The sequence below is a fragment of the Macaca fascicularis genome, chromosome 3, assembly GCF_037993035.2.
Source record: "Macaca fascicularis isolate 582-1 chromosome 3, T2T-MFA8v1.1".
Taxonomy (NCBI): domain Eukaryota; kingdom Metazoa; phylum Chordata; class Mammalia; order Primates; family Cercopithecidae; genus Macaca; species Macaca fascicularis.
This window is the reverse complement of record NC_088377.1, coordinates 158,681,033-158,690,331: the sequence shown is the minus strand read 5'-3', so window position 1 is coordinate 158,690,331 and position 9,299 is coordinate 158,681,033.

The following is a 9,299-nucleotide window of genomic DNA, read 5'->3' as shown; positions in this document are numbered from 1 at the left end:
AGCATCATGAGCACACTGGGTTTTTTTCTCGATCACTGATGAACTGGGTGAGACCCAATGCATGATGAATGTTAATTGAATGAACGAATGAAACAAAGAAAGAAGCTGGTGGCTCATGAGAGCCTTATGCTTGGATCCTGCAGCAAATGGAAGTAAAACTAGGTTATCATGGTTGATTCTGTTGAAGTAACTAAAAGGATGACTTCCCACAGAATCCCTGAAACTGTCTGTTAATGACCCTACAACACAGATGGTCAAGAGCATGATAGCCATAAAAGACGAAAACTCATTTTGATGTTCATGTTGCAGTAGGCAGGATATTTTGGCTTTTTTTCCAAGGATCTTGACGGCTCCTGGCATCCCATATCCCCTAGTCAGGGTGTCCACTCATGTGTCAAACCCGTGCTGGCCCCCGGAAGGCTGCAAGCACTCTGTCAAACAGCTGCCCCTTCTCACCTCCTCTCAAGAAAACTCTAGAGCAAGAATACATTCTACCTTCCCCAGACAGACTTTTCTTACTGGAGGGCACATCTTCCCCGAGGAGTATAAAACAGGAGGGGAAAGTACTTCCAGGGAAAACAAGAAGCGGGAATGGAACAGGCAACCCTTTTGGGCTCCACTCATGGCAGCCCATATTTAACGTGGAACTGGAACTGTGGAGTGAGAGCTATTCAGAAACGTATACCCAGGAGTGGTGCGAGCTGTAATATGTGAACTGACTTTGGAGTAACATGTAATATGCTCAACATCACATTGCAACCAGGGGAGCTATTTTTTAAGAATAAAACAATGAGGGAGAATAAATATCATTAATGCAGAATGAGTGACGTGGGAGTTCCCAAGGAACGGGGGATTTTCTCACTCTGACATCAGACTCTTAATTGCGGAGAGACTGTCTTAGTTGTCACTAACCTGTTTTTAAAAAAACTAATGTAAAATGTAATTTGCTAGATGTAAGATCCTAGGGTGTTGGGTGGTGAGGGGGTTCCTGAAAAGCCTACTTGGCGGGGTTTCCACTTGGTGTTGATCTCGGAGGAGTGGTCGTGACTGACTGGTCACCACAGCCAAAAAGCCAGCTCTTAACAGGCGCCCTCAGGAACAGTCACTGGCTTTTTCTTGGATGTCTGGAGAGAGAACAGAACACTTGAATTATGACAGCTGCCCCAGTCCTTAATTTCTCCACTTTGTTCTGCTGCGTAGGTGTCCGTGGGCAGTTAGAAGGCCCTGAGGCCCTCCTGGGGGTCCATGGGCCACATTCAAACCCAGCACCAAGGGGCCTTCTAAGCAGGTGGGGAGTGGGTGCAGAGCACACGATGCCCAGTTAGGAAGCATAGCCACGCTTCACTGTTGGATGCAGCCAGGGATTCCTCTCGGAATTCGGTCTGGCAGGTCCCCACCTGGTCAGGATGGATGAGACACTCAGAAGGACCACACTACACGCCTTGTATGTGGAACCTTCCTTTTGGTCAGCATTGGTCTAGTCCCGTTTTCTGAAATGAATGCTGTGAGATGTTAAAAGTCTTCTTTATAAAAGGAGAGAATGCCTCATGATCTAATTGGGATGAGAAGGGCTAGGTTAAACAGGATTCTTTATTATGAGATTTCTCAGGGCTTTCAACATTGCGAATTTCCAAGAGAATGGTAAAGTTTGCAATACATCCTTTAAAAGGCATTTCACTGGACTAATGTTTCTCAAAACCCATTGTGGGAACCCTGGTCTATATTCATTAGAGGAGCCTCTTCCTGTTTTTAGTCCACAGCATTACACTTGTTTTTATGTTTAAACCATCTAATCTAGGAAAATTAGTTCCTGATCTCCCGGAACAACACACATGACTAGAACATGAAGAAAAATGTCCACCTTGTCCTTTGAGATCTGTTCAGCTCTGCACCTTTCTGGGGCATTTGAGGGGCAGTGTTCCTTGGTGCACTTTCCCAGAGGTCGAAGATCCGCAGAGGAGTAATCTGCTTCCAGCTAGAGAGAGTGGGTAGGCAGGGAGTGGAGACAGGTGTGCGACATCCCGCAGCAACCCTGCAAAGTGGCCAGGGCCCAGGACCTCACGGACTCACCCCCAGCTCCTGGACTCACTGCTTGTTGAGAGGGGATGATGGCATTAGTAGCAACTTTACAGAGTGCTTTGAAGGATTAAAACAGTTACACACATGTGATGGTTAATTTTATGTGTCAATTTGAGCGGGCCACTGGTTGCCCGGGTTAAGCACTGTTTTTGAGCATGTCTGTGGGGGCTGTTTCCAGGTGAGACTGGCATCTGGATAGGTGGACTCAGTAGGCTGCCTTCCCTTATGGAGGTGGCCATCATCCTGTTCACTGAGGGCCTGAATGGAGCAAAAGGCAGAGCACAGAGGAATTCGTCGCTTCTTTCCTGCCCGTGAACTCAGACATCCCATCTCATCTTCTCCTGCTGTTGAACTTGGGTAAACATCATTGGCTCCCCAAGTTCTCAGTCCTTCAGCTTTCCTGGGTCTGTAGCTTGTGAGCCAAAGGGTGTGTGTGTGTGTGTGTGTGTGTGTGTGTGTGTGTGAATATGAGCTATTGGTGCTGTTTCTCTGGAGAACCCTCACAAAGCAGATTGAGTACAGTATTAATATATGAATAGACACAGTAAACATTAACAATTGTCATTTGGGTGATGTGGAATAAGAAGAAAAAATATCTCCCAGATAAAACCTTATTGGCAAAGTTTGCACAAAGGCTCCTCACTCATTAAGTTGATATTCCAGGAATAGAATACATTTCATTTCATTTTAACACGATGTCTCCCTGGACTTCTGTAGAACAATGCTCCCTTCTGGTCAAGTGCTGCCATCTTTCCTTCTCTTAGGATCTAGTCTGTCCTGCCTTCCTGCCAATATTTATTGTGTTATATTCTAGAATAGAGAACGTCTAGTTCTAGATCATGAGGGAGTGAAGATGAATGCCACAATGTGGAACTAAAATTCCCTGCGGTCCAGAGGAGCAGAGCGGGAGAGAGACAAGGACACACACAAGTGACGCCCAGTGGGAAAGTATTACACTGAGGGCTCAGCTGGGAGGATCTGGCCATCGCCCTGACATGCAAGAAGCCCTCAATACATTTCAATTGAATGAGGGAATGAGTGAACAAAGGAATCTAATTTGCACTAGATGTGAAAGAGGTTGTCTGGTTTGTAGGGCATAATATTTGTGAGATATTAATTCACATTTTTTCCCTGCATCCTTCTTTTTGCTGCATTTCAAGTGGGATTTTGGAGTTTGGAACCCTTTATCCCAGAGAGTTTTCAAGGAGAAAAACAGAAGCAGCCTGGAAAAGCTTGTGGCTGTCGGGGGTGGGGAACTGGGGGAACTGCCCCCACTGCCGAGACAGCCCAGGGTGTCCAGGAGGCAGGCTGCGGGGGAGAGAGGCATAGCAGGGTGGTGTGTGGGCCTGCGAGTGGCACTCAGACCTCAGAAGAGGTGGCTGGGGACACACATGGGGAGTCTGGCATGGGGGGCCCTGGGGTCCTGTGGCCTGAGCATGCTGCCGAAGCAGAAAGCTGAGGACTTCAGGGATGCTGTGGGCCTGGACGATGCTATGCTGTCAGAGACACCTAGGATACAAGCGTCCTGAAGGCAGATCCACTCTGAAGGTGGAGAATATCCTGTTCCGGACTCAAGTGACATTCCCTGCTGGCTTGAGGGGATGGGACTCATAACAGGAAGGAGGTGGTTTTAAAGAACACTAAAATTTGCACCTTATAAAATTGTAGCCTGTCCCTTCCCTGAACAAACATACACCATCTTGAGGCTTGCTTACCCTTTTACAATGGCCAGTTGAGGTTTTTGATTCCAAAAGTTTTCTTCCTAAGGTTAGTCATGCACAAGCTGAGGACAAATGGGACTGTGAAATTGACTTGAGGTGAATAGAACCAGAGACAAGCTGCAGAAGGAGGGGAAGAGAACTTCCTTCCTGTCTTCTTTGCTCCTGCTAAAAAATTATAGAGATTACTCTAAGGAGATATAGAGATCACTTGAAGTTCTCCTATTCCTCCAGCCCCTGTGGCTCTCCAGAATTTTCTTGAGAGAGGGCCAAGCTGCCTCTGCTTGAACATTTCCATTTTGGCCAGTTCCTATCTGCTCAGTCTGTTATCCCAGATCCTCAACATCCAGAACTGCAAGACGAGTTCCTTCAAACGCTGGTCTACACCTCCTACCCCTTTAAGATCTTCAATTCCTAGTACAGCCAACTAGAGCTGTCACTACTGCAAAAAGGAAGCCAAATAAGTGATGTGAACATCTTAAAGACACCACATGTCCCTCATTTTCGGCACTCACTTGGGGTACTATGCTCCTGTGTTTACTCAGCTCTCCAGTGACCCAGCACACAGATTTGTTTCAGCTTGATGAAGTGCATGGTCATAGGACAAGAAGGAGAGGAACCAGGAGAAGAACAGTGGAAGGAACACGAACATGTTTTAAATACTTTAACTTGCCCTTAAAGTTTCACATGGAAAAAAGATGTAATTAAAAAAATAATTATAGAAATACTGACAGAAATGTAGAAGTAATGCGTGGATGTGAGGTATCAGGGTTTACTGCACTTAGGGGCAGGCAGCTGAATACTTTCGATGTTTTCATTAGATATTGCAGAGTTACATAAAAAATAAACTCACTGAAGTCAATAACGGAGAACCAATTACTACTAAATGTCCAAAGTGGTCACTCCTAAACAAAAAGAAGCCAAAACAGAAATTTCTGAATTTCTATAAAAGAATGACAAGGAGAACACTTCAATAGCAAAATGTACAAGACAAGAAAGTTAGAGAAGAATTGATTGGTTTAAGAATCTGCCTTTGAGAAATAAAATAAAAATGAACCAATTATTCACTTAAGGAAATTAGAAAAATAATAATTCTTATAAAAAAGAGCAACTAGGAAGAATAAATACATAGATGAAAGGTGAAAAATAAAATAGATGGCAAAAAGAATGGTTGAAGTAATTAGTAAATAAAGAACTTGTTTCTTTAAACGAACAAAATAGATAAATCTTGTGAGACTGATTAAAAGGAGAAAAGAAGAAAATTATAGAAAATTAGAAATGAGAAAAGAAATAACTACAAATACAGATGAAATTAAATACATAAATTATGAACCACTGTCACTCTGTGAATAATGCATTCAACACATTTGAATGCATTATTTCCTATATAAGTGTACAATCAACTGAACACAAAAAGAAGTGAAAAATTTGCATACACTGATCACCAGAGAAGACAGTAAAAAAAACTGCTCAAAAATAAACTGTTAAACCCTCAAAAAACTGGATATAGAAGGGAGATACCGCAACATAATAGAAGCCATATACAAAAGACCCCTAGATAGTATCATACTGAATGGGGAAAAAACTGAAAGCCCTTCCTCTAAGATCTGGAACATGATAAGGATGCCCACTTTCACCACTGTTATTCAACATAGTACTGGAAGTCCTAGCTAGAGCAATCAAACAAAAAAATGAAGGGCATCCAAAACTGGAAATAAATAAGTCAAATTATCTTTGTTTGCAAATGATACAATCTTATGTTTGGAAAAACCTAAAGACTCCACCAAAAAAACAGAATTGATAAACAAATTCAGTAAAGTTGCAGGATACAAAATAAACATACAAAAATAAGTAGCATTTCTGTATGCCAACAGTGAACAATGTAAAAAAGAATTCAGAAAAGTAATCCCATTTACAGTAGGCAGAAATAAAATTATAATAAATTCCTAGGAATTAACCAAAGAAGTCAAAGATCTCTATAATAAAAACTATAAAATACTAATGAAAGAAATTGAAAAGGACACCAAAAATAGAAAGATATTCCATGTTTATAGATTAGAAGAATCAATATTGTTAAAATGTCCATACTATCCAAAGCAATCTATGGATTCAATGCAATCCCTATCAGAATATCAATGATATTCTTCACAGAAATAGAAAAAACATCCTAAAATTTATATGGAACCACAAAAGACCCAGAATAGCCAAGGCTATCCTAAGCAAAATGAACAAAACTAAAGGAATCATATTACCCGACTTCAAATGATACTGCAGAGCTATAGTAACCAAAACAGCATGGTACTGCCATAAAAACAGACACATAGACCAATGGAATGGAACAGAGAATGCAGAAACAAATTTATACACCTAGAGTGAACTCATTTTCAACAAAGGTGCCAAGAACATACACTGGGGAAAAGACAGTCTCTTCAATAAATGGTGCTGGGAATACTAGATATCCATATGCAGAAAAATGAAACTTGACCCCTATCTCTTGCCATACAGAAGAATCAAATCAAAATGGGTTAAAGACTTAAATCAAAGACCTCAAACTATGAAACTACTACAAGAAAATGTTGGGGAAGGTCTCCAGGACATTGGTCTGGGCAAATATTTCTTTGGCAATACCCCACAAGCACAGGTAACCAAAGCAAAAATGGACAAATGGAATCACATCAAGTTAAAAAGCTTCCACACAGCAAAGAAAACAATCAACAAAATGAAGAGACAACCCACAGAATGGGAAAAGTATTTGCAAACTACCCATCTGACAAGAGATTAATAACCAGAATATATAAAAAGCTCAAACAGCTCTATCTAATGACCCGATAAAAAATGGGCAAGAGATCGAGACCATCCTGGCTAACATAGTGAAACCCCGTCTCTACTAAAAAAAATACAAAAAACTAGCCGGGCGAGGTGGCGGGCGCCTGTAGTCCCAGCTACTCGGGAGGCTGAGGCAGGAGAATGGCGTAAACCCGGGAGGCGGAGCTTGCAGTGAGCTGAGATCCGGCCACTGACTGCACTCCAGCCTGGGCGACAGAGCAAGACTCCGTCTCAAAAAAAAAAAAAAAAAAAAAAAGGGCAAAAGATTTGAATAGACTTTCTGAAAAGAAGACATATAAATTGCAAGCAGGCATATGAAAAGGTGCTCAACATCACTGATCATCAGAGAAATGCAAATCAAAACTACAATGAGATATCATCTCACCCCAGTTAAAATGGCTTACTTCCAAAAGGCAGGCAACCACAAATGCTGGTGAGGATGTGGAGAAAAGGGGACCCTTGTACACTGTTGGTGGGAATGTAAATTAGAATGACCACTAAGGAGAACCATTTGGAGGTTCCTCAAAAAACTTAAAATAGAGCTACCATATAAACTAACAATCCCATTGCTGGGTATATACCCAAAAGAAAGGAAATCAGTATATCAAAGAGATATCTGCACTCTCATGTTTGTTGAGCACTGTTCAAAATAGCTAAAATTTAGAAGCAACCGACATGTCTATTAACAGATGAATGAATAAAGAAAATGTGTTACTTATACATGATAGAGTACTATTCAGCCATAAAATAGAATGAGATTCCGTCATTTGCAATAACATGGATGCAACTGGAGGTCATTAATATTTAGTGAAATAAGCCAGACACAGAAAGACAAACATCACGTGTTCTCACTTATCTGTGGGATCTAAAAATCAAAACAATTGAACTCCTGGACATACAGAGTAAAAGGATGGTTACCAGAGGCTGGAAAGGGTAGTGTGGGTTTGAGGGAGAAGGTGGAGATGGTAAATGGATACAAAAAAATAGAAAGAATGAATAAACCTACTACTTGATAGCACAACAGAGTGACTACTGTAGTCAATAATAACTTAATTGTACATTTAAAAATAACTAATAACTAAAAGAGTATAATTGGATTGTTTTTAACACAAAGGATTAAATACCTGAGGGGATGGATACCCCATTTTCCATGATTATTATGCAGTGCATGCCTGTATCAAACATCTCATGTATCCCATAAACATATACACCTGTGTACCCACAAAAATTAAAAACTAAAAAAATTTTTAAAATCCACCATTAGTGCCCAAAATTCAGATGTTTCATGTCTTTTCCCTAATCCTGTAAGGGCAGATAATGTCAGTGTTTATTTCAGGCCATATGAAAATATGGAAAGCTTCTCAATCCTTTTCAAAAACATTTTTAGAGACTGAGTCTCCCTTTGTCACCCAGGCTGGAGTACAATGGTGCAGTCCTAGTACACTGCAGCCTCCAATGCCTGAGCTCAAGGAACCTGTCCCACCTCAGCCTCCCAAATAGCTGGGACTATAGGTGCACATCACCACACCCAGCTAAAATGTTTAAATGTTTTATATTTTATTTTGTAGCCTTACTATGCTTGCCCAGGCTGATCTCAAACTCCTGGGCTCAAGAAATTCTCCTGCTTCAGCCTCTCAAAGTGCTGCGATTACCGGTATGAGCCACAGAGCCTGGTCTTCTCAATTCTTTTATAAAGCTGTAATAATTTTGATGCTGGTAAGTACTGATAAAGGAAGTGTATTATTAGTCCATTCTCCCATTGTCATAAAGAAATACCTGACACTAGGTAATTTATAAAGAAAAGAGGTTGAATTGGCTCACAGTTCTGCAGGCTGTACAGGAAGCATAGTGGCTTCTGCTTGACTTCTGAGGAGGCCACAGGAAATTTACAATCATGTTGGAAGGTGAAGGGGGAGCCAGGAAGTACTTAACATGGCCAGAGCAAGAGGAAGAGAGAGCGGAGGTGACACACACTTTTAAACAACCAGACCTCATAAGAATTCACTATCACGAAAACACCACCAAAGGGAAAAATCTGCCCCCAAGATCCAATCACCTGCACCAGGCCCCACCTCCAACATTGAGGATTACAATTTGTCATGAGATTTGGGTGGGGACCCAAATCCAAACCATATCACAAAGTTTAAAAGAAAAACCAAACTGGCAGATCATTCCATTTGGTCATATTGTTTTATTTCCTGTATCCACTGCTAGATTTCGTTTGCTGATAAATTTAGAATGTTTACATTTGTATTCCAGCAAACACACATAAGTTGAGACTCAGGAACACTTACTGTCCTGCTGGAAGGAAGGGTCTTTATAAAGGAAAGCCCATTGGAATGGATTTTGATGGACCCTCACATAGAAATCAAAGCAGAAGGCAGAAGACAACCTGGATTCCAGTTGCCATCTCTGTAAGAAGTTAGGAACAGTGGACCTTGGTCAGGAAGTGTAAGAATGATGTATAAATAATCATCTTTAAAACTTCTACTGTGTTATTTGAGTTGCTCTGGCTCTACCTCTCCACATACTTGCATTAAATGCTTTAAAAAGAAAAGAGCCTTAATGCTGGTCCTCAGGGACAGCAAAACAAGGCAAGACCTGGGAAAATAGCAACCTTCCTGGCACCCAGGCCTGGGGAGGTGAGAATTGCTAGTGTGAGTTGTGAGTGGGCTC